Raw genomic sequence first — 23,049 nt, forward strand, 5'->3', positions numbered from 1 at the left:
ACGCCTCTGCCCCCGCCTCCCTCCCGCTCCGCCCAGTGCGCACCAGTAAGGCACTGGGAGGGAAGCCCCCGCCCTTCGCAGGGAGCTGCGGGCTGGGATGAGGCGCTGTGGTCCGTTACAAGAGAGAATGGAGGAGGCGTTCGGATTGCAGACCTTCCCCTGCACTTGCAGCGCTGGTGAGGGTGCCAGGCCCGCAGCGAGCCCCCTCAGCGGCCTGGCGTCCCGGGCCTGGGCCTGGCTGCCCGCAGCCCGGCCTCCCGCAGCCCGGCCTCCCGCAGCCCGGCCTCCCGCACCCTGGCGAGTCCGTAGCACATTGGTCGGGCAGGCAGGGCAGGGCAGGGTGCAGCAGAGTGGGGCGCAGGGGTGAATTTTGCAAAGGCAGAAGGGTGATAGCCGGTTGCACATGCCATTTTTCATCATGGGTCTGAAATCTGGGCTGCTGGCTCCCTCAGTCCCAAAGGAGCCCAAATTTCTTTCAGTTTTCATGATGCACGTGCAGTGTAATAGGTGCTCTGAGCTTTGTTTCCTTCCTCACGCCGGGAATCCAGCCCCTGATGTGCAACAGGGTGAGACCGTGGCGCTGGGCCAGGTCAGGGGTCCCCCGCAGTCAGGGTAGCCCCGGGGTTTTGAGTCCTGTGCTGTGGTGGTGTGCCCCAAACCCACTTGGAAAAAGTTCCCGGTTGAGCTGAATGAGGTGGGGTCATACATCTCATGGGCTGCATGTGAAGGTCGGCCGGTCTCTAATGATCCCTGCAACAACCCTGTTAAAGAAGGTGCATGGAACCATGGTGGCAGGGTTTAACCTCAGCCCCACACAGCTGCTCACTCGCTCCTCCCCAGTGGAGTGGGGGAGAGAATCAGGAGGGTAAAAGTGAGAGAACTTGTGGGTTGAGATAAAGACAGTTTAACAGCTAAAGCAAAAGCTGGGCATGCAAGCAAAGCCAAACAAGGAATTTGTTCACCACTTTCCATGGAGAGGCCGGTGCTCAGCCATCCCCAGGAGAGCAGGATTCCATCACGTGTGGTGGTGACCTGAGAAGACAAATGCCGTAACACCAAACATCTCCTCCTTCCTTCTTCTGCCTCCAGTTTATATATGCTGTGCATGACGTCCTATGTTATGGAATATCCCTTTGGCCAATTTGGGTCAGCTGTCCTGGCTGTATCACATCCCAACTCCTTGTGCCCCTCCAGCCCTTTGGAAGCTGAAAAGTCCTTGACTTATTATAAACATTACCCAGCAACAACTAAATCATCAGTGTGTTATCAACATTGTTCTCACACCAAATCCAAAACACAGCCCCACACCAGCTATTAAGAAAATTAACTTGATCCCAGCTGAAACAAGAACACACAGGAGTAGAGACAAACAACATTAAACAGAAAGTAAAATATATTTTGCCAGGATGGTTTAACACCAAATAGCAAACACTATCAGATGCTTTACATAGCTCACATGAAGAAAGCCGCTTCAAATCCCAGTGGCAACAGCAATACCAAACCCCATATTAGTACTGCACTCAGAATTTCAATGATCGTCAAGGTTTTTCAGGTTTAAGAGTCCATGTCGCTGCTGAGGAGAGAAGAAATAATTGTTGTAGCTGAATTGTGAGTTTTTTGGGAAACAGTCGAGTGTAGAGATGTGTCCCTGCAATATGATGAGCTGCTGTTGACCCTTATTTAGTTGGAGCTAAACTGGAGTTTGAAGCAGATTTAGGAATTCAGTTGGCAGAGAACAGGACTACATTTATGCCCAACACTGCATTTTCCCTGCATGTTATATCACCATACTCTATAGTGTATTTCTAACTCCTTAAGAATTTTGAGTAGTTTAGTGAACGAGTAATCTGGCAGCTTGTCTCCTTGGGTGTTCAGCATTTCCAATTACTTACAAAGCACACCTTAATTCTGGGGGAAAAAAATGAAGAAAATATGAGACTCTTCTGAGTTTGACAACACAGTTGTCGCGAAAATGTTAGGAGGAAAGAAAACTTGCCATCATTTCACATCAAGTGTATTTCAAACATCCCCATCTAGTATTCAGGCATGTTTATTACCATTTCCCTGTGCCATCACTGTCACTAATACGGAGGTCACCACGTAATTGTGTTATTGCAAATTATTTGGCTATTTAGAAGTATTTATTGCATTATGACATTTGGGCCTAAAGTGGACTGGATCGGTTGATTTCTCTGATCACCTAGCTGCAGAAATAATTTTTGTTTTCCAAAACAATCCCTAAAATTCTGTATCTGTCTGAGCCTGGATTTCACCCAGCCACACCAACCACACCATCTTTTCCAGGTAGCTCACCTCAAAGTCTTGCACTAATTATTCAGAGTCTTCTTTTTGACAACAGCAAAAATGGATTTTCTTTTTTGCTTATAATGGACAGGTGTATCTCCAGCTCTTACCAAGCATGTCAGATAGGATGAGCTGAGATTTCTAGGAATTATGGCCACTTGCACCACATGATAAAGCAATGTAAATAAACATGCAACACTGTCTGCAAAGCAAAGCACAACCTCCAACCTCAAAGCAGATAGCACTGTCACTTCAGCCTCAAAATGCTACAGACACTATATATTAATCAGAAAGAAAGACTATCTCCAGCATTGGTTTTGACTGCACTTCTATGCAGTTTATTTCTCCATGGTTAGCTGAAAAAATGGTGCTAGTAAGTAAAGTTACTACTTAAGATATCCAATTTCAATTTCTGGACTATACTAGACTCTTGTTCTCCTAGTTGTTCTGCTTTCTACTAAGGCAGTCTTTCTAGGCAGTGCATTTACAGATGGACCTATTTTCATAATAACAGTAAAAGCTTCTTAAATATAAGAAGAAATTGTCTTCACTTTATTTATGGAGGATCTCCCAAGTATATTCCTTTGGTTTCTTGCCCTAGCAATGCCTGCATTTTTAAAGGAAGGATTGCTATAATTCACATATCTGTAACTTTCTGGAAGAAAGAAAATCATCAGGACACTTGAATACTAATTTTACAGTGACAGAATCCCATTGAGAAAACTGGTATCCTATGTTAAAGCAAGGAATCAAATAGTTAATTGCATCAAAAGGTATTGAGAGAAATCACTGTGGGTTGAAATGTCACAGGGGAACACCACAGCAAGACAGTCGCTGGGAAAAACTAAAAAGAGATTAGAGTCTGAAAAGGTGGAAAACAAGATAGCAATAGGAGTTTTCAATTCCTCCTAGGAACAAGTCACAACAGGGAGGGCAAAGGCTAAATTATTAGACCTGTAAATAACTACTTATTAAAGCAATGCATCAGATAATTCACAAGAAGAGAAGCAACTCTTGGTTGAGTCTAGAAAGTGCATTAGGCATGGATCAGAATTTGTTAATCATTGGAATAATAACCACAATATACTTGTACACACCTGTGTAAGAGCAAAGCAGCCAACAAAAGCCATCTCATTTTGGATTCAGGAAGGCTGCAGGCAGAGCGAGAAATCTCACCCAGCTGCCAAATCTAGAGATCCCAGACAGACTGGAAAAAGAGGAAAAATTTGCGGGGTCATCCCCAGCACTACTCATCTTGGAAACAGGTAGTAACTGTGGCTGAAATCTCTTTTTCAGCTATATCTGCAAAGGTGGGGAAGCGCTGGCCAGCTCTGTGCCCTCCAACAGAGCCACGATGATGCTGAAACTTGATCTTCCAAATATATTTTTTTCCTTTAGGATTTTAAATGTTGAATCCCACTAATGATCACTGTCTCAGCAGTTCTGCCTCTGTACCTGCCTTTTTTATCTCATCTGGCTTTGCTCTGTACCTTTTCCTGCAGCTTCTTCTCCCAACTTAGCAATTTTCTCAGCTGTTTGAGATGGGTTTGATGCGGTTGGGTCTCCTCGACTCCTGGGAGAGGAGATGAGGGGGATTATGGAGATGGGGTTACAGGCAGGACCAAAAAGCTGTGAATAAACTCATGATTTTCACACCGTGACACTGTAAGAAGTGCCACCAGCCTGGATTGTGAGCCCTTGTTGTACCGACAGGCAACCTGGAAAAGGTGAACAGCCAAGGTGATAGCATTTGTTGCGGATCCCAAATTATTCAGAGTAATCAGGCAGAAGCTGAAAGCAAAAAGTTGCAGAAGGATGGCAGAACACTGGCTGGGTGATGAGATGGCAGATGGGACCCAGTGTTAATGAATGCAAAGCAATGCACGCAAGAGAAAATAGTACTAACAAAACACACACAGCAGCAGGCTCTAAATCAGCTGCTTCCATTAAGGAAAGAGATTCTGCTTTCATTGTGGATAATTTTCTAGAAATGCCTACTCAGTGCTCTGAAGGAGGCAAGAAAGCAAACGGGCTGCTAGGAAGCATTGAAATAAAAAAAAAAAAAAGGGGAGGAAACATACCCATAAATCCAACATGTATGGACACCTTTGAGTGGCCATCTAACTCCTGGGCATCCCATCCCTTCCAAGAAGCAGCACTGCAATACAAAAACTTAAAGAAATCAGATATGTTGGGTGAAAAGAGGCAGCTGAAGGGGATCCTAAATGCATCTGACAGCCAAAATGGTGTAGAAAAGGTACACAGGGAGTTCTCATTTTTCTTCCTGATGGCGATTTCTAAGAAGACGTAAAATAAAGCAATGCTGGAGAGAAAAAGCAGCCTATAAATGCCTCATTTCTTACAATTCCCCTTAAGCATTGATAGCAGTTTTAGCGGGATGTGGATCATTTGCACTACCTATTACAGCTCTCCGCTGAGGACGAGGGTTGCTAATGTGCCAGCATGGCATTAGAGGGCAGTGCGCGGCAAGCTAACTGGGGGCTTTGGGTGGCCACGGTGGCTGCAGGAACCCCCCCAAAACCGCAGAGCATCAGGAGAGCCGAGCGGTTCCCACCCACGCAGGTGGGAAATGGTGGGGACCACAACGTGGCGCAAAAGCAAACCACCAAGGCTGCTCAGAGAAGGGTTTCTAAGTTGAAAAGTTGTTAAATCCCATCAGATGGTGGTTTCCAGCCACTGGTGGAGGTCCCAGGAGGAGAACTGACCCTGCCACACACTACATTTGCTGGCTTGGTCCTGGCAGCACCTTCAAACCTTTCTGGACATTTTTTCTTTCCTCCTGCACCGCACCCTGGCACAGAAAATATCTGTTTGATTATCACTGCTGTCTGCCCAATGAATTCCTTCGGCGTTGCCCATGTGGCAAAATGAAATATGAAGGGGAAAGCGCAAGAAAAAAAATTATCCTGCCTTGGGAAAATTGGCTTAGGCTTGGTGGCTTGAAAAAAACCCCCAAAACTGGAAGGAGTAGTAACCTGAAAGAATTGAAAATAGGTAGAAAGACGTGTGAAATATTTTTTCTTCTACTAAGGGAACAGCTGAAAATGTGACTGTGAAAATGATGAAGAAAATGGTGTATTTTTGCTGTATATAGAATGACCCAAACCCCCAGAAAATTGTGGGGTTTTTTTTACCTAGTTTTTACTTATTTCACATTTCTACCTAGTTTCATATTTTGGCTGAGTTCCATAATGAAAATGAGTAAAAAGTGTCTCAAAACAGAAATACTTCATCACAGATGAAGTTTCTGACACACATATTTCAATATTTTTGATTACAACTAAAGAAAGCTCCGTTGCTATTGACACTGCAGTGGAGTATTTTTGTTTGGCCAGCAACGGGGAAAAAAATGCTATAAATGAGGAAGTGACCATTTTGTCCTACCGTCACTGTCTCAAGTTTGTTTGAAGAACTGAGAAAACATGTTGAAAATGTAACAGTGAAAATATTACACATGACTAGACTTGGTACAGATGGGACGTCTGCTGTCACTGAGAGAAAAAAAATGGTTGTGCTGCTCTGCTAGAGGAAGGATTTGGGTAGAAAGTTATTCAGATCACCCTGCATCAGCCATCAAGAGTGTCTTTGTGCCAAAAATACAGGTTTCTTACATGCTTAAAATCCCACTGTCTGGGGCATCAATAAATTGGAGGGATTTCAGGTGTTTTGTGTTTGCTGGGAGTTGGACTCGATGATCCTTATGGGTCCTTTCCAACTTGAGATATTCTAGGATTCTGTGATTTTATGAAAATGAAGGAGACAGGGGGTGGGGTGGGGTGGAGGGTGGGAGTTAAACCTCTGTTACATTGGTCATCAGCTTTAAAACTAATAGCTTTGAGAAAGATTTTGGAAGCCAAGGCAAACAGTGAAGGGAGTATTTGCAAGAGAAGGAGAAAATCAGCTTTACAAGCTGGCTTGCTTGCCTTCCCAACCATTACTCTGTGTGCCTGCGGTGAAAGCTTTTGGTCCAGCATTCCCATCTTTCCTTTAGTTTTCTCTTATATCAGAGCCAAACCTTGGTTAAACCATTATTTTTTTTTTCAAAATTTCAATAGCTGCCACTCCATTTTAAAGATCAAGTGACGTTAAGTGCTACAGTGGAGATTCCTCGCTGTTAGACTTGTCTCCAGGTTTGAAGATTTTATGCCAGGAAAGGCCATTGGTTAAATTCACTAAACCTTTTCCCATGTAAAAGAGCTCACTCCTTTTCAGAATCATTCAGCTCCTCTGATTTTCCATCCTAAAACATTGCTTCAATCTACTACAGTTTAATAGTGACACTAATGCATTTCCTATCATTCTGAGAGCCCAGCTTGGGACCATTTGAAGGATTCTGGGCAAATGAAAACATCTCGAGTTGAGTACTCAAAACCAGGAGTCTCAGACAGCAATTTTCACCAGCAGTTGAAACATCTGAATGAAAGCTCCTTCCAAATTTACAGGTACATTTTTTGAACTGAAATATAATTCTGGATTTGAGATTACATTCTAAGAACTGTGGGTTGTTACTGAGCAATACAACTTTGCTCTGGAAATGCATCTGTACTGACGTTTTAGAGATAGGTAAGGTTACCCTTCCGCTTGCTGCAGATTTTTATCAGATTCTTATGAACAACCGTTTTCAGTCCAAAACAGCTGAATTCAAGAACTTAATGTTCAAGGAGAATACTTTGAGCTCCTGTCGTGATGGCCATCATGACATTCTTGGCATAACCAGATTTTTTTGGTGTTAATAACACATTGGTGGGCATTAAGATACCCAGAGAGGTTGTGCAGTCTCCATCCTTGGTGGTTTTCAAGCCCCAGCTGAATAAAGCCAGGTGAGGTCCCATAGCCAACCTTGTGTTAAGCGGCAGGTTGAACCTCTCCTTTCCAATCTGTGTTATCCTATGAATCTCTTATTTCTATGGCTTTGTTACTTGTTATACAGAAATGAGGTGAAGGAGAGAACTTTAGCATCCAGGCTTGCTCTGGATTACTAACCAAGTGCTTTGAGCACTGGGAAAATATGCAAAAGAAGTTCTCCACCTCCTTCTCCTCCATTAGTTGTTTAGCTCAGAAATGGCACGAGTACTGTAAAATGCAAGTGGATAGTGCCATGTTCCCTGAATCAGCCGTCTGCTCAGCCTCACCTCAGTGAACTACCTATTGTCTGATTCCAAGTGACACCTTGTTGTCCATAGAGGAGCATCATGTCAGATGTCTATGTAAGACCTGTTAGGTCAATGGAGAGAGCTAGATATTTTCCTTGAACCCTTTGAATCACTCTAGAGAACCCTATATTCTTGCTTGTGACTACATGGAGAGCCAGAGCACTTAAGATGGCTATCTGAAAATATCTTGCCAGATTATCTTACGCAGACATCTAAAAGGTGCAGGCCACTTAAACAGTCCTCTCATTTCTGATCCTCAGCCTACATCCCACATAGTAATATATGGGTTCTTAGTAATAATGATCTTACACAATCCAACACTCTAGTGCAAACACAGCTGTTATGATTTCACAGAATCACAGAATGATTGAGGCTAGAAGGGACCTTTGGAGGGCATCTTGTCCAATCAGCTGCTCAAGCAGGGTCTCCTAGATTTGGTTGCCCAGTACTATGTCTAGACAGCTTTTGAATATTTGTGAGGATGGAGACTCCACAACCCCCCTGGGCAACATGTGCCAGTGCTCAGTCACCCTCACAGTAAAAAAAAGGCTTCCTGATGTTCAGAGGGAGCGTTCTCTGCTTCAGTTTGTGCCCATTGCCTCTGGTCCTGTCCCTGGGCACCGCTGAGCAGAACTGAGCCAGCTCCATTGTCTTTGTGCCCTCCCTTCAGGTATTTATACACATTGATAACACCCCTCTGAGCCTTTTCTTCTTCAGGCTGAACAGCCCCAGCTCTCTCAGCCTTTCCTCACAGGAGAGATGCTCCAGTCCCTACATCATCTTTGTGGCCCTTTGCTAGACTCTCTCCAGTATGTCCATCGTCTTTAGGATGGATTCAGACCTCCTTATGGAATTGCTGGTCTCCAGTTATGGGATGATTTCACCCAAGCTGATGATTTCACATAACTTAAAAGGTTGCTTTTATGAAGGGTACCACAGAATCTCACCTAGTCCGTGCAAAGGATTGCCAGCTTAACAGAAGTTCAACTTATTTTCTGTGCATGCAGCTTTTTGTGCTAGGACATGTTCTCTTCTGTTTCTTCTGTGGCTTTCTTCCTGTGTGTGTAATGCACAGTATCCTTGGCCCTGAAGTATGTCCAATAGCATTGATATTCTAGGTGAATTTTTGAAGGTAAGATAAAGCTTCTGATATTCAGAATCTGTTGAATGAAGATCTGCTGGTTTAGAGTAGTCCTAGAAGACTTACACATCAACCTTCAAGATCATCTCTGCCACAGAGGTGCTTGATGCAGAGACGGGTATATTGGAACATCCTCATCCTTGACGTTGTGAATGGACCAGTCTGGTCTAAATGATGGGATTCTGCTGGAGGATCCAGACCTTCAGCAAGCTCCAGGCAGCATTTTCCAGCTGTTTAGCAATGATAGTTCCCATCTCAGAATCAGACTGTGTGTATTGGATATATGGACATATAAGATCAGGTAAGATGTCTCATACAATTACAATTAATCTCATCCAATTTTAGCTATCTAAAACTGAGATGCCTAGGAAGTTTTCAAGCATGGTCCATGGCCAGGTGGTGAATCATCTCTATAAGACATTTCTAGTCCATGGAACAGCACTTTCTTAGTTTACTGGGACAGTTTCCATATGCTACCTTATGTCCCAGGAGTTATTTTTGTTCATAGTTTTCATTTGATAAAATAGTTTGTGTGCCTTGAACTTTTTGGTAACTCTACAATTCGCAACGTACTCCTGTAGTAAGAAACAAAGAGCTATGTGTTTATTCAGAGTATGCCATCTCATGCAAGAGAGAAAAAACTTTTATTTTGTATGTTGTAAAACAAACTCATAACTGGATTAAGGACCAGGTTATTCTGATTTGTCTAGGTATGATTTCTTGCCTCTTCCTTTGGAGATATCCTGATTGTTGGAAAAGGGCCTCATAACTGGACTACACTGATGGTAATCTAGCCCAGCTTGTCAACTCCTATGTTTCCTAAGAAAAAGCACTGTAAGCAGAGGTAGAGTATCCTGAAGTCCTTAATGATCTGGTCCTACAGCATCATGGAAGGCAAATGAAGGAGGCCAAACACTGAGCTTTCATCTTTTTAAATATGGCAATGTTCGCCATGTCTTTTGTTTTTCCTCGTACACTCTTTCCAAGTGTCTTTCCAAGACCTTAACCATAAGCAAGCAATGAGCCAGGTGTGAGCACTGTCCATCCTTCTGTTCCTGAAAAACAAAGAAGACATCAGAAAAAAACACCAACCCCACTCTTCAGGTAACAGCCTTGTAAACAGCATTACCTCCGCCGTCAGAGCAGACCACATGCACGTAAAAGGATGTGTTATCAAAAATATCTATAATGGTGACCTTAAAAAAGTACAAGAAATGCTAATGAATTTCTTGTTATTTTAGAAAGGGACTTTCTTCTCTGTTGGTGCAGAGAGCTTCCTGAAGCAAAAACAAATGAAGCTCTTCTCTCTTTCTTTTTTAATATAAAGTAGGAAACCTTTTGACTGAGCTTCTGCTCAGTTGCTTTCTAGCTATTCAGCATTAGGAGGTGGTGCTCCAAATTAAGACTTTTAAAGTACTGTCTTTTCTCAAAGGGTGCATGACTTTAAGCAGGAGAACATGGAGACATGCTGCAGTTACAATAGAGATTGTTATCAACAATTTATTGTTAACAGCCTACAGGTGTGAGGCAGTGGGGAAGGCAGGGGAGTCACTTCCCCAGGCCACATTTGGAGTTAGTGGAGGAGCCAAAATTAGCTGTCTCCTCTGGCCTCATCCTTCTGATGCTTGTTGCCTTTGACAGCAAGTCTTTCTCATGAAGCTCTCCCTCTCTTAGCACATCTGCTTTCTCAGTTGCATGTGTTGGTTACAATTTGTCATTTTAAAGCCCACTGTTGGAGCTGGATGTTGCTGGGATGGAGCCTTCCCAGGGCAGAGCCAGGCTGTGCCACCATGGGGAGCCTGTGGCAACGCTCATGGTGGTGAATCGGTACCAGCAGCTCTGCTCTACAATGTGATTTTTCAGGGAGCATAAGAAGCTGAGGTTTGGCTGTGCATGACCACTGGAATGCCACAGCAACCCCAGCGCAAAACCATTTGCATTACAACAGGTGCAGTTGCCTCCTACCTGAAGGACAGTTTTTTTCTTCTGAGTTTCTTCAGCTCAGAATTATACAGTACGTTAATGCTGACTGGCACTGCTGGCCACACTGAGCCACAGTGAGAGGTGCTGGTTTTGTGCTGAGCTGAAGCAAGCCATGTCCTTGATACCTGTCCAGTTTCTCCGTGTTTTCTTCTCTCTCTTCCCTCTCTGACTGATTTAGCCACGCTCTAGGGCAGTGCCCATTGAAGACATAGCAGGAAGATTCCAAGTCTGGCCTTTGCTGCACTGCAGAACTTGATAAAGTGGAAAAAGGAGCAAGCTATACATAACAACGTCTGGGCCAAGAACTGGGAAAGGGAACATTCATTTTAATGTCTTGATACAAGTCTTTAATTTCTTAATCTTTTTGATTCCACTTAAGAGAGATGATACAATCACCTTGGTGGACACAGTTTGGACACTAAACAGCCAAGCAGGTAGATACTATCCTTCTGCTATAATTTATATTTTCATATTATCCTTTATCTGTTCTTTCTATAGCATCTGAGCTGTATCTGGCATAGTGTCTGGAGTGCTTTCCTCTTCTAGCTTTAAATGAGCTGATAAAACACTCCAAATTGAGGAGGCTCAGCGTCTGGCTTTTATTAGTCACGTCAAATATTTCATGTTTTCCACTTGCTCACCATGAAAACGGCAGATGGAGATTTTTTTTTATTTTGAGTGCTACTCTTTTTATCATGCAAGTAACAGACGTAATGAAGATGTTCATGAGGGCATCTGAGTGAGGAGCAGTCTGACTGATGGGAAGTAAATCAGCTCTGGGAAATCTTGTCCTCTTTTCACTGCTTCAACACAAGTGTCACGAAACTCGGCGTAACATGAAGCTATGTGAACTCCCTCATCCCCAAAATACTTGCTTTCAGACACTTCTTTCTTCTGCTTTAAAAATTGTGTATTTTGAATGATCTCCTATCTTAAAAGAAAGCTACAGTTGCAAGTCAAACTCACCAGATGAAGAAATGTTGATCTCTGGGAATTAGAAATCAAGAAGTTTAGGAGCTTGGACTATGCTCCTTAGGACAGAGCCTGGAATTGTAAGATTGTTTAATACTTTCTTCCTAGGACCCTGTTCTCCTGTAGGGCTGTCTATGGTTATCAACATGTGGTGATCAAAATAGGACTTCAGAAGGGCTGAACTGTGACAATCAGAGGTGTCAATAGAGAAGAAAGTGTCCCTGTGCCCAGAAGAGATATAAAAGATCCCACATGTTGATTTTCCATCCCATTTCTTGCCTGCAGTGTTGCCGTACCCTTTGGAGACCATCCCACATGTGATGGGATTCTGCTGGATGAAAGTGGTCTCCCGCAAAGTTTGCACATTTCTTGTGCAGTTGGGAAATGCAACCAGATTCAAAGCCCATTGCACTCGCTGTCTGAGCTCAGAGTCTTGGGGTGAGGACACTTTTTTCAGCACTGAATGCTTTCTGGTTACAACGAGCTTTGTCTTGGCCTTGGGGAGAAAGTTTGAGGCCATTTGCCCCACACGAGTGACTCCTCTGCAACCTCCAAAGCCAACCACAGGGCAGGCAGTTCCCTTGGCTGGATGGATGCAGGTGATACAACAGGGTCTGGTTATAAAGTGTGGACAGTTCAATTTATGAAGGTCAGAGGAGAACTTCCGTGGGATAAGCATACTTCTGTTGAACAGCCTGATAAATAGCTGCTAGGGTTTTTTTTGAAGAACAGCTGCAGGGCATGAAATATGAACTGCTTTATGGAAATAACTCCTGCACTTCATTAGCATGCTTTACAGTCAGCTTGACCCTGTCTAGGTCACCTTTCTCCTTCCTTCTTCCAAGCACCAGAGAGGCACTCACCATTGGAAGCCCTGAACAGCTCAAGTGTTAGGACTGGTGTGGACATCTCAAACCTTTCAATACTACAGATTCGCTTGCTGCAGTCCATTGCTTTCAGTTTTAGTTGTATTCACCTTGAAGAGCGATGTTGCCCAGAGCTCAGCCCCAAACTCCGATGTGCTCCAGTATTTATAACATGTGCACTATACCACAAGAGCCAGAGAGATGGTGGGGTTGGTGATAGGGTCTGGATCTGGGATATTTGACAAACATGCTAGCTCATCTGAGTGAAGGGTATAAATCTGACGGTAGGGAAGTTATTTTTGGCAAGGACCCAGAGCACTGGGAGACAGTTATAGACACCAAGGCAACACAGGGCAATATTTGCTGCCAATTTCAGCAGTTTGTAACACTCAAAAACCAGGTGGGAGGTTTGGTGGATATCCTCAGACCAAATGTGACATCTGCAGCATTTGGGTGTTTGGCTTGTTAGTAGCCGGTGCAGAGAAGCATATGCTTCTGCAGTGAAGTTCATCTCCCCCTAAGGCAAACATCTAACATACATCATCTGAACTACATCTGCTGCTCTCCATTGACTGCAATGGCAAACAGGTGACTAACTCAGAAGTCTGCATCTACATCAACTTCTAATATTAAGTGAGAAAAGGTGAAAACAACCTTGTTCATCCCAAAGTGTTATCTTGTCTGGCAGCCAAGCTTCCCTCTAGAGAAAGAGATGGAGTGCTTTGAAATCCTCAACAGGCCTGTTGGGTTACTCAGAGCTTTGCACCTCAGACATCCATCATCTCATGGTCTTTTGCTAATCCCAACGTCTTCACGTCAACCCCAACCTTCTCCACTGCACAAATAGTGCTCGGTCCATGAATACGGTACAAGGGTAACAGTAACAAAATGGGTCATGGAAATCTAATGTGATGGAAAGGATAGCCACCAGTTAGCTATTTATTTAATACTTCACCCATAAGTTTCTCTCTGCAGATGTCCAGCTCTGTTGACCAGCATTAGTGCTCCATTGTTAGCCAGAACAATGCTTACTTGCCCCATGTTAGATTGCCTTCATCTACAACACCTTGAATGCTGGTGTCACTGCACTATTTGAGAACAGCTGAAGGTGCATTAGAAAAACATCCTACAAAGAAAATCCCAGAGCAACCACAGGAAATTATGATTCTAAAATAATGTCCTGAAACATGAGGTCTGACTTTTGTAGCATAAACTCAGCCTGAGTTACTCTGGCAGCAATTTGAAGGATTGCTCTTGATACTGTCAGAACTTGGGGATTCATTAAAAAAATGTTGTAAAAAAGTCCTGAGCCTCATTAAGAGCAAAACACATGGAATGAATCCTTATTCTGCAGTGAATAAAAGGGTCAGCTTTAATAATTTATGCTCAAGGAGGAAAAACTCGTATTGTTTTCTGTTTCTTTAGCATGGCTGATGAAAAATGTATCCTGACCTTTTCTAAATCACCTTTTCATTTTCTCACTCTATACTTCCTTCCTGAGGACCACACCAATTTTCTCACTCATACACTAACATTTCTTGGTTAGTGGTTAGATTTAGAAACCTCCACGTTACTCTAGCTGAAGAACTTCTGTAAATTTTTCATATCACTACTATTTGCATTTAGATGTTCTTTTTGCATTTCTGTAAGGAGTCCTCAAAGTCCGTACCGTTGAGAAGTTTGGTTTGGTTTTTTTTTCCTCTTAGGGAAAAGGTGCAAGATTCATCTAAGAACTGAAATGCAACTGTTTACATTTATTTCTGTGGGGTAGTGTTTAGCCCCATTTCTTGGAACATCTACAACAGCTTCCTATGAGGTGGTAAATTCATAGCTGACTCAACAAAATTCATACAGCTGAGATTAACTGTGCCATCACTGAGCTAGAGGAAGGCACTGAACTTTGCTTTCCTAAACAGAAGCATCTACCCAGCTCATAAAACTAAAGAGAGGTAGAAAGATGCCTTATGACATGCAGCAGCAAGATTTCTAATGCTAGTCTTCAGCCATGGGAAGTTCATTTGGTAATATAAGGGCCAAAGGTGGGATGGCAATAGTATAATGTAACAGTCTGTGTTTTAAAACTAGCTGGAGGTCAGGTTCATCTCCTCTGATTTTAGATGCCTGTAATAAAGGGTATCTGTGTGTCAGTTCACCATCTAGATCCTCTTTATTTTCAATAGGGAAAACCAAACACCTACAGGGCACGTTCCATCCGACCTACTTAAACATCTTTTTTAAGATACAGCCCTGCCCTAGTTGAGTCTTCTTGTCTTCATTGATGGTAATAGGAGTCTAGACAGCCAGCTCAGGTGTTTGTCCCCCATATGAGTCTCCAAAGAAATTATAAAACCATAGAGTCACTTAGGTTGGAAAAGACCTTTGAGATCATCAAGTCCAACCATTAACCCAGCACTGCCAAGCCCATCACTAAACCATGTCCCTGAGCACCGCATCTACAGGTTTTTTAAACACCTCCAGGGATGGTGACTCCACCACCTCCCTGGGCAGCCTGTTCCAACGCTCGGCCACCCTTTCCGTGAAGACATTTTTCCTAATATCCAATCTAGACTTCCCCTGGCACAACGTGAGGCCGGTTCCCTGTGTCCTGTCACTTGTTCCCTGGGAGCAGAGACCGACCCCCCCTGCCTACAGCCCCTGCCGGGCAGCTGTAGGGAGCCACCAGGTGCCCCTGAGCCCCCCCTCTCCAGGCTGACCCCCCCAGCTCCCCTCGCCGCCCCCCCCCCAGCCCCTGCCCCAGCCCCTGCCTGGCTCTGGACACGCTCCAGCCCCTCTGCGTCCCCCCTGCCCTGAGGGGCCCGACCCTGAGCCCAGGCCCCGAGGGGCGGCCGCACCGGTGCCCAGCACAGGGGGACGGGCACTGCCCCGGCCCTGCCGGCCACAGCGCTTCTGACAGCGGCCAGGGCGCTGCTGGCCCCCTTGGCCACCTGGGCACGCTGGGGGCTCCTGCCCAGCGGCTGTGCCCAGCCCCCCCGGCCCTTTCCCCCGGGCAGTTCCCAGCCCCCTGCCCCCAGCCCGCAGCTGCCGGGGGCTGCTGTGCCCCACGGGCAGGACTCCACCTTTGGTACCTAGATATCAGATAGGTAAGAAAGCCGCCTTCTTGGTTAGGCAAAGGCAAATATTACATAGCCAACACCCAAGGTGGATAGTATGTAGTTTCTGACTGACTTTTATGGCGACAATGCTGTTAAGTTATGCAAAATGTGCATTTGTTCATTTAGTACAGGCACAGAGCCCTTTAAAACTGAAGGTGCAGCTCTTTTCTGGGCTAAAGAAGGTTTAACTGGTACAAAAATCAGTCAGGTTCTAAGACTGCTTGGGGATGGGTTAGATGGCAAGTGAGAGCTAAGGATGATGCAGAAGGACTTTCTCTGACTGTAAGTGATAGGGTTAAAGCACGGGCTGCAGCTCACTGGGCTGGCAGTCTGGAAAGTGAGAGTGAAGAGCACAGTCTTTACCAGACCCAAGACTGCAGTGCTGGAAGGAAACTTGAGGGTCTCCTAGTCCATGCCTAGGCACAATTGGCTCCATCTCTATCACTGCTGAAGGCTGTTATCTTGCCCCCTTCTCCATCACCGTTCCTCAGACAGTCTCAGGTTATCCAGTCTTTCCTTTTAAGAAATGTTTTCTAGACCCCCTTGTCATTGTCATTATCATTGCTTTCCTCTGAACTGCCTTCTGCTGGTCCGAGTTTTTCTCAATGTGTAGTGCCCACAGCTGGGCACAGCATTCCATCCATGGCTTTATTGTCAAAGCATAAAACAAGGGATTATTTTGCATATGTTGTATATTTCAGAATTAGATTTACATTTTTTCCATGTGACATTGCCAGTTGGCCTTCTGCACATAACCCCTGGTTCATTTTCAGAAAAGCTATCTAACCAGTGACACCAGTACTCCATTTCACAGGCTTTTTTATTCTGCCTACATATAAAGCTTGCACTTATTCTTTAAATTGCATCCTACTTTTTTTGTCTAGTGTATTGAGGTAACTTTGAATTTCTTTCCTGACCTCTAATATACGCATGATCTCTCCTGGCTTAGCATCTGCTGCAAATGCAGTAAAGATTGTCTATAGTCATCATTCAGATAACTGTTAAAAAAACCTGAAAAGCCTCAGACCCACATAATAACCTGGAGAACATCTTTCAATACATCCTTCTTGTCTGACATTTAATCGGTGCCGCTCAATATGCTCTTCCATTAGACGCACTTTTGAACCATTTTAAGGCACTTTCTTTTCAGGGTTTTTCCAATCAATTTTTTACTCACCCTGTAATTCAACTAGGTTATTTTCCCTAAATTGACAGATAGTGTAAAAATTCTTACTAAAGTCGAGCAAAGAGACAGGGTGTCTTGGGGAAGGAGCTCACTACAGAGGCTTTCTTAAGGCTTGTGCGCTTTGTAGGATTGAGTACGCCTGATTAACTATAACTTGATGGTACTAAAAAGGAGAAAGGAAGGAACAAATATGATCACACAATAATATACTTCACTTATCAGTTTATTTTAAGATCCTGAAATTTTTCTGCTCAAACCAGAGCAATGATGATTGCAAATAAGAATATCTCTAGAAGAAAGTTATCTGTATTATGCGGCTGTATTTGCATGGGGAAGTATTAAACATCCCAACCTAGGCATCGCTGTGTTAATGGCATTGTGGCAGTATTCACTACATGGAAACTAAACATATCAAGAGTTTTCAACGTAAGCTGGAAACTCAGCCCGACACTAAGTCTGAGGAGAGTAAGTTTACAAATTCTCTTCCAGATCTGCTAATTAAACACTGCTTTATTGTAATAATAATGTGCTTGTTGTTTGATTCCCACAGGGAAGTACTGGGGGGATGTTTTGGCTGTTGTTGCATACTAACCTGATGATTTTGGAGAACAGCACCAATGGCCGAAAAAGCCAACATGATGTTGGGTGTTGTCACTGGGAATGGGACAGAGAAGATAATTTTGCTGCCATATAAAACCTTGGTGGGCCTACATGTGGGGTAGCCGGAGCCATTGTGCTTTCTGCATCTCCAAAAGGACATAGTGGAACTGGAGAAAGTCCAGAGGAAGACAACTAAAATAACCATGGGATTGGAGCATTTGCTTTACAAGGAGAGGCAGCAAAGGTCTAGGGCTGTTCAACATGGAGAAGGGGAGGATGTGGGTAGGTTAACTGTACCACGAAGGTGGGTGATATGGTGAATATAGACCATAAGCCACCAAATCCCACAACAGCAGAACTTGGAGACATTCAGTAGAACATCAGTTTAAAACAGATAAAAGGAGTCCTTTATTTGCAGGACGGGTCCTTTAGCTTGCTGCCAGAGGAGGCTGTGGAGGCCAGGAGCACTGGCAGGTTGTCATGGCTTAACCCCAGCCAGCAGCTCAGCCCCATGCAGCGGCTCACTCACTGCCCCGCAGAGGAATGCAGGAGAGAATTGGAAGCGTAAAAGTGAGAAAACTTGTGGGTTGAGATAAAAAAGGTCTAATAATTGAAAGATAATCATAATTGTAATAATGTAATGAAAAGGAAAATAACAAAGAGAGAGAAATAAAACCCAAGAAAGACAAGTGATGCAAATGAAAACCATTGCTCACCACCAACCAACCGATGCCCAGGCAGTCCCCAGGCAGCGGCCCCCTGCCAACCTCCCCCCTAGCTCATATGCTGAGCATGACACCATATGGTATGGAATGTCTCTCTGGTCGGTGGGGGTCGGCTGTCCCGGCTGTGTCCCCTCCCAACTGCTTGTGCCCCCCAGCTTGCTTACTGGTGGGTTGGGGTGAGGGACAGAAAAGGCCTCAACTTCGTGTCAGCACTGTTCAGCAATAACAAAAACATCCCTGTATTCACTGTTTCCAGCACAAATCGAAAAGACAGCCTCATACCAGCTACTACAAAGTCAATTATGCCAGCCAAAACCAGCACACAGGTTCAAATGGGAATGACACCACTGATGGACAGCAGGTCCATAAATAGGGCCAAAAGGCATGGGCAGAAAAGCAGCATTTCATGCAAAAACCATGGACACCTGGAGAAATGAGGGGCTTGGAAGCAGCCTAGGTCAAGTGCCCTCCTAGACTAGCATCTCCTGCTGCTGTTGCTGCAGGTAAAAGGCTTGGCTTGAGGCACCATTGGCCTGATCCAGCAAGGCTGTTCTCATGCTTCTTGTACTGATTTGTATAAACCTTCAGGTTTAAGAGGTTGCTCTTACTGGCCAGTGAGGGTGGCTCTTTTTTGTGTTTTTCTCTTTCACACAGAAAGATCTTTAGGATCCCTGCATTGCACTGAGGTCTTCATACTAGTCTGTTCTTTCATACACATCTCAGAGCTGTTTTTCCAACAGAGAGTTTGATTCAAAGCACTTTGTGTTTCAGAAAAACCCGGAATTTCCTTTGTCTCTGTGGATGTGAACTAAAGGCCCATATTCTTAATTTGATAGAAGTGAGCCTTAGCGTAACAAATATTCATGGAGAAAGCTATGGTGAGAAGTATGATAAACACAGAAGAATGACAGCTGTAGAATCTTGCTCTCCACTTCAGGCTGGAGGATGAAACCCTTCTGGTACCTGCTGAGGAGTAGGAACTTTTCAATGCACACATCCCCTCCAATTTTTGAGATGGTAAACCACACAGAGTGATTTGTTTGACGGATTTAGCCCAACACTGAATACTGGACCCTCGAGGTCCTTTGCAGTTTTATGGTCCTCACATATTTATCACAGAACTTTGCATCCGTGAAAGGAATAGTTAATAAGAGTATAATGAACTACGTTCAGGGTGTTTGACAGGGAAGACTGTTCTCAGTCAGTAAATAAGCAATTTAAATACTCTTTTCAAATTCAGTACAGTTTTGCAGGGTGGTTTTGTCTCATTCAGCTGCAGCTGTCTGAAAGACTTGTGTTTGGTTTAAACTAGTTATGCTGGTTTAACAGTTGTCTGCAGATGGAAGGGAGGGAGAGAAGCTCAGATGGGTGATTCATCCAGTAGAGGTAGATGTCCAGAAGAGGAGGTGAATCACTCTCTAGATGCACTTGTTGACTTTTTCCATTGACTCAAGGGGGAACTTTGACTACTATGTTGACCATGCAACTCTCGTGACTTGAACCTAAATCCTTGTTGACCTTGTAAATATGCTCCACTTAAGATGCAAAGTTTGTGTGCCTCATGTCAGCTCTGTCTCACTTTTATAGGAAATAAAAAGCAGTTAAAACAGTTCGACTGTTCTAAATAATGAGGTTGGGTGAAAAATTTCTAATGATCATTTCTAGTATATGGTATAACTGGGACTTCCTCACACCCCTGCTTTGCAGCGGAGCTGGGTGCTGCTGTGGAAGATGGGAAGGGCTCTTGTGCATGGCATCTTTAATATCTTTTCTTGGAAATACTAAACATAGCCCTCTAGGTAGTCTGTAAACAAAGCCAAGGGTGGCCTATTTAAGTGCAAAACCTAGCTATTTGAGCTTCAGCTGTTCACAGAGTAGTAATATATCCCATGCTTAAGGTAAAATTCTCAATACAGTTCCTCCCAAGTTAAAAAAAATAAAGTGAGTTTACAACCACCATTACCATAATTTCAAGGATGTATAAGCAATTTACTGATTAACAGAGTTTAGTTAGCTATTAGAGCCACCCACACATGCTCCTGGCAAGGTCCATATGAAGTGTTACTCCCCTGAATAGAGGGCTCATGTAAGTGTGATTCAGAACAGGATAACTGAATTAAAGGAAGACAACAAAGCTTGCTTATTTTAGTGAGTTATGTGGATATTTATCACTGCTTTGAACTGGGAAGGGCTGCAACAAGATCCTAGTGTTGTCCTTTTTTAAAGCTGGCTGATTTTTCCTTGAAACATCATTGGATTTATAAAATAATCAATGCCCAACTGAAAATTCAATACCCGTTGTTTTATTTGAGATGTTGATTTAAAGGGGACATGTCTCCTAAGTCTCAGGAGATCTCGATACACACCTCTATGAATGCCTGTTTTCTCCCCAGCTTCTGAATGATCCTGGTTTCTGTTCATCAGATAAAACTGCACCCGATACACTGGAGAATCTGCCTACAGCCTCTGCTACCTCCAGACCTCCAGACCAAATGAGTTTGTGCACTAAGAGTTTTAAAAGCACTTGCAGAATTTTGAAAAGCCCTTGCTAAATCTAGACCTAAAGAAGGCTGGAGCTGTGTCTGTGTTTTACTCCCTGGCAACTCCATTTCTGCATCTTTCTTGGTCACGTGGCATGGTATAAAAATAATCTTCATAATCTTGTCTGTGGTGACCTGGGCCATGTGACAGGCCTTTCCCTCCCAGCTCTCTGCTGAAAGAGAAGACTACTCTGAGCAGCAAAATCTGGCGATCAGTGGAAGAAAGTCAACAAGCAACAGAGGCACCAGCACCTGCTTTTCCCCCTACACCTTCCTGGATGTTCAAGCTGCTCCTGTTTCCCTCCATCACTCTCCAGGTTCCCACCAAGTTTTCACAGTGCTTCCCCTCCTTTATTGCCACACACCTCTGTTGATAACATCTGATGTTAATAATCTAAATTATAATGCTAGTTATGTTGTCGTGTCGTCCTGTCCCGCCTCCCCCCCCCCCCCCCCCCCCCCCCCCCCAATCCCCTGGTTTTATTTTTACTTTTTGTTTTTTATTTTATTTTTACCTCTAGATCACTTTCACCCTTGCTGGGTCCCTCCAGTCGCCACCCCGCTCTGCTTTGGGGCAGTTCCTTGCAAGAAGCGGCACTGGTTTTTCCTGGAATCGTTCCACCAGCTGACCTGTTTAACAAAGCTGACCTAACTAATTGCTCTCGCCAGCAGTAACGGTTTTTATTCTGACCTTTAAAAGGCCTAAATGCCGAGTTACGAGTCTTTCTCCTGCAAACTGTGCTTGTAGCAATTAGCCACCTGGGGTCACCGTTCCTTCCCGTACAACTGACTGCACATAGCGTGTTCTTGCTAGGATAAGAACTCACCGTTTCTAGTAAAATCTTCGTGGCTATTATCCACCTACGCTGAGATCTGCTGCTTGAAAGCAAATGGCTGCGTGCAAGAGGGAGTGGATCTCAGCTCATCTGCCGAAAAAAGACCTTTTGCAACAAAAGGAAAAATTCAGCTTGTTGAGAAGCTGCGCTTGTGGTCCAAGCTGCTGCCCCCTGCTCAGCCTGCAATCCTTGATTAACTGGCAGAATTTTGTACAGCTGAGAGAGGCAGACTGAGCTGAAGGACTGCAGAAAAGGTGCCCTCTCTCTGTCTCCGTAATGCAAATAGCTATGAAATTAAATAGTTTGACCAGGCAAGAAAACAGAAGGTGATGGTGGGGTGTAAATCCCCGCACCCTCAAAGAACAGACCCCATGCTTAGTAGGGGAAGGACAAATTGTGATAAAAAGACTGGGATTTCTTTCTGGGAAATCTAGCAAATATGGTTTACCAACTCAGATGGCTGCGGTTCTGCATATGCAGTTGCATATCTCCAGGTATTGTGGACAAAAGGTGAAGAACTGGTTCTAAGATTTTCGGGCAGATGTTTCAAGAACAAATCCCTCAAAATCCTTCAGTGGGCTTTGGCATGAGCGTTTCCTATTATGCTATTAAATATGGGAGATTATTTGGTACTAAAGCAAAGGCAGTAAATATCTGTGGAGCACAGAGCAGCCCTGGGTAAGCAAAGCATTTCACCTGCAGCAGTTGCTCCAGAAGTCTTACTTGTTCTCTATGCCCTGTTGCATTTGGGTTTGGGCAGTAACCTCCTGGCCAAAGCCTTGTTGCCAACAGACCCCCCAGGAGGAGTTGTCACCTGCATCAGTGAAGCTGCACAAAAGCTTTCAGAAAAAGGGCAAAAGGAGACTTATCAGGAGAGAGCAAGCAGGCACTGTAGCATCTCTTGTCTGCTGCATCTTTTCACATGCTGGGGCGAAGGTGCACCTTTGTGCAGCCTCCCATAGATAATGGCATCACGCGCCCCCAGAAAAGGTCTGTTTTAGGTCTCACTCAAAAGAAGCTCCCTTGTGTCAGCTGTCTTTCACAGGACTATCTCCCTTAAGGGTGTGAGGACAGAAGAGTCTCTACTAACACAGCATCCTCTGCATCTGTGCCTGTGACTGATGGATGCAGCTGTAGTGGCATTTAAAAATGTATCACATCTATTTCTTAGCATGCCTGCTTGGAAGATTTTATTCCTTAGAGAGAAGTAAATGTCCAGCGTGTAATTGATTTGATTATATATATATATATGATTGTAAATAGAATAGACCGAATACCACATAGAGTTTAAATCTGGTTTTCCACAATCTATCCCAACTAATTCTCTAGGTACTAACAGATAATAATTTCTGTGGAAGTGGCTCAAGAAAACTACATAAAGTGTGATACTTCCTTCATCATTTCCAGTTTACCACTGACATTTGGAAGAACAAATTTCACTGAGGCATGGAAAACCAGACAACTTCGGAACAAGAGAAACCCTTTCCCAGCCTGCCAGCCTCATCCTTATAGATTCTATTTGATCAAACCATCCATCCTTCAGAAGCTCAGCTTTCACACAGTGAAACTGCAGACATGCATACATCAAGAAACGAACGGAGTGTGGCTT

Source organism: Falco peregrinus, chromosome 6, assembly GCF_023634155.1.
Source record: "Falco peregrinus isolate bFalPer1 chromosome 6, bFalPer1.pri, whole genome shotgun sequence".
In the NCBI taxonomy this organism is placed as follows: Eukaryota; Metazoa; Chordata; class Aves; order Falconiformes; family Falconidae; genus Falco; species Falco peregrinus.